Genomic DNA, 3292 nt, shown 5'->3' on the forward strand with positions numbered 1-3292 from the left:
TTTCTTGTCCTGGTACCTCTCAACAAAATGGCAGAAATGAGCATAAACATCGTCATATTCTTGACTCTGTTCGTGCAATACTTATTTCCTCTTCTTGTCCTGAGCGTACTTGGGGTGAAGTTGTTCTCATTGCTGTTCATGTTATCAATAGACTCTCTTCTTCTGTCCTTGGTAACACTACACCTCTTGAGTTTCTTTATCATACTTCTCCCAATTACAGCTCTCTTCGTGTTTTTGGTTGTGTCTGTTTTGTCCTTCTTTAGCCTCATGAACATAATAAGCTTGAACCTCGGGCTCGTATGTGTTGTTTTTTTGGTTATGGCTCTGAACACAAGGGTTATCATTGTTGGGATCCTATCTCTCGATGTATTTGTATATCTCGTCATGTTGTCTTCTGGGAGCATCACATGTTCTCTAGTTTTTCCTCTTTTGAGTCCATTCCTTCTACTTCGTCACTGTTTTTTACTGACCCCAATGTTGATCTCTTTCCTAGTGATGATACTACAGGTTCTAAAAAAAGAACAAGTTTTGATTCAATTACATCATGGATACATTCAAATGCTGAGATCATAGCTTGGATGCTGCCAGTACATTCAACAGAACGATCCACGCCTCCATTGGTCATTTCAGCAATTACCTGTTGAGCAATATTAACATCTTATTCTTTCTTACATGAAAGTATAAATAATTATGGAGAAAAACTTAGAAAGAACTAACATCTTGTACATCTTTGTTATGATCTTTCGGGTTCACAAATTCATTAACCCCAAACTTCTTAGCTGCCAGTAATAGTAAAATGAGAAAATACCATTAGTAAGTGAATACAATTTGTAGATTTGGGAAACTTACTCAATTTATTCTATGATTAATCATCTACATTTGATTCAGAGAGAATGGCATTATACCTAATTCGAATTGGCTAAAAACTAAATCAACCCCAATGATTCTTGATGCACCAGAAATCCTTGCCCTTTCAACAGCCTAAAATTTGGATTGAAAAAAGAACAAGAGTCGCTACTCACTAATACCCTTGATCCATAGCTATAAAAACTGCAACGCAAAGAAAAATAAAGGCTAACATACAGCAAGACCAACAGCTCCGAGCCCAAAAATAGCAACAAAAAAACCAGGTTTTGGTTTTGCAACATTGATAGTGGCACCAAGACCTACAAAACATGAAAATGAAATTGAGTTGTCAGAGAACAGAATCACCAACAAATAAAATGTGAAGAAATATACTTATCTAGGGTGATGTTGCAAACATGTGCAGATTCCACAGCTGAGAACACAAACTTTGTCAAGTGGTGCTTCAGGGTTGATCTTTGCAACACATCCAGCATGAACCACAATGTATCACTAAATGTGGAGGTCTTATCAAAATGGTAAATTGGTTTTTCCTTAATAGAGAATCTTGATTCTTAATCATGGATCATGACACCCCTGTCAGTGTTGATCCTGAAAAGGTCACACATGTTTCTCTCCTCTAACTTGCAATGAGGGCATTCACCACACTCTCCAGTGAACACAGGGAGGGCATAGTCACCTGGTTTCAGATGAGTCACTCCCTCTCCTACACTCTCCAAAATCCTGCACCGTTACCAATATCATTGTTCTTTAACTTTCTTAATCTTGTTTGATATAATGTTATATAATGAATGAACCAACGTACATGGTAATGAATCACATGACTTAATACAAAGAAGTTTAAGCTAAGGGATTTAATTCTTATGACACTCAGTTTAAAAAATAGTAGAGAATATACATACCCTCCAGCTTCATGACCAAATATCCGAGGAAATAATGGAGTCTGGCCCTGAAATTGAGAAAAGAGTTAGAAACATATTAAACTCTTGTGATGCATAATAATAATAATAATAATAATAATAATAATAATAATAATAATAATAATAATAATAATAATAATAAAGAAGAAAAACTTGAGAGATGAAGAAACAATCATAAAGTAATCCCTATTCCCTAATCAACTTGTGATCAAGCTACATCACTATATAAATTTCAAACCTTGGCTTCCCAGAAGTAAATATTGGTGCGGCAAAGTGAGTTGTAGAGGATCTTCAAACGAACTTCACCGGCCTTAGGTGGCGCAACCTCCATTTCTTCAATCACCAATGGTTTCCCTGCCTCCCATGTAATTGCGGCTAAAAAAAACACCACCACATTCCAATCAAGTCCATTTAGTTTTTGAAAACTCAACTAAGAGTAAAACAAATTTAGTCATGTATACCTCAGTCTTAAATTTTCAAATTTTCATTTACTAACTGCACAACCTCTTTCAGCATTGATATATTCACATCCCCATTAGGTAGAGATAAAACCATATTATCCAACATTATCCGGGTCTAAGAAGTGTTCGTTTGGGAAGCATAATGTAATACTTCTTTAATTTTTTCAAGAGTTCTAGTCTCAACCTGGTAAAAATGAAACAAACTTTTCAAAACTTATGCAAGACATCATAAAATTGAAAGTTAAACAAAATTAAAAGTAATGTCAATGAATCTAACACTGTCCCCACCAAAGAAGGGCTTCCCTTTGCTGCACTTCCCAAAAGCTTCTTCCACTCTCTCAATCACTTTTCCATCACCTTATAATATGGCTATCTCACTTCTTCTATTTCAACAGTTATAATACTCTTCATGGAAGAAAACCACTACCCCCATTTGCACAGAAAAGAAAAAACTGTTAAGAATCAATTGATCTACAATTGGCATATAATTTTTTGATAGAGAAAAAATCATATATAGTAAGAGAAAGCTAACTAATTAGAGTAATTACTATTGAACTCTGCTAGGGAGACAATGAGAAATCTTGACAATGTATACAATTGGTTTCGAATTTAGCCCAATACAAGGAAAAAAAAACTCAAACAATTATTTCAAAAAATTAATCATCTCAACTTTAATTTACCAAAAGAATTTACTCAAATACCCTCTTCCCCTCCCCCTCCCAACCATTTGCCATCCTACCCTAACCAATCATTCCACCTCTTCGGCATTAGAAGCTTCCTCACCTGCTAACAAACAACTATCCACGTAGTTATTAAAATAATCATTTGACTACCTAGTAAAATGACCATCCAGCATTTGTTAATTGCATATACTTAAACTGAATCGAATAAAATAACCATCCAATTAAGAATTAAAATAATCATCTACATATACAGTAAATTGACCATCCACCATATTTGACATTTTTTGAATTAAAATGTCAAAATTATTGTTAGGGTGGTGGAAACTTGAGAAGAAGTGAAGTGAAGTCAAAGCATGAAATAACT

At 34.7% G+C, this 3292-nt stretch overlaps 1 pseudogene; it reads right to left on the minus strand.

Moving 5' to 3' along the window:
• Positions 1-403: 403 nt before the first annotated feature.
• LOC107465220 (alcohol dehydrogenase 1-like) lies at positions 404-2351 on the minus strand (annotated as a pseudogene).
• Positions 2352-3292: the final 941 nt, after the last annotated feature.

Source organism: Arachis duranensis, chromosome 9 (genome assembly GCF_000817695.3).
Source record: "Arachis duranensis cultivar V14167 chromosome 9, aradu.V14167.gnm2.J7QH, whole genome shotgun sequence".
NCBI classification, from domain to species: Eukaryota; Viridiplantae; Streptophyta; class Magnoliopsida; order Fabales; family Fabaceae; genus Arachis; species Arachis duranensis.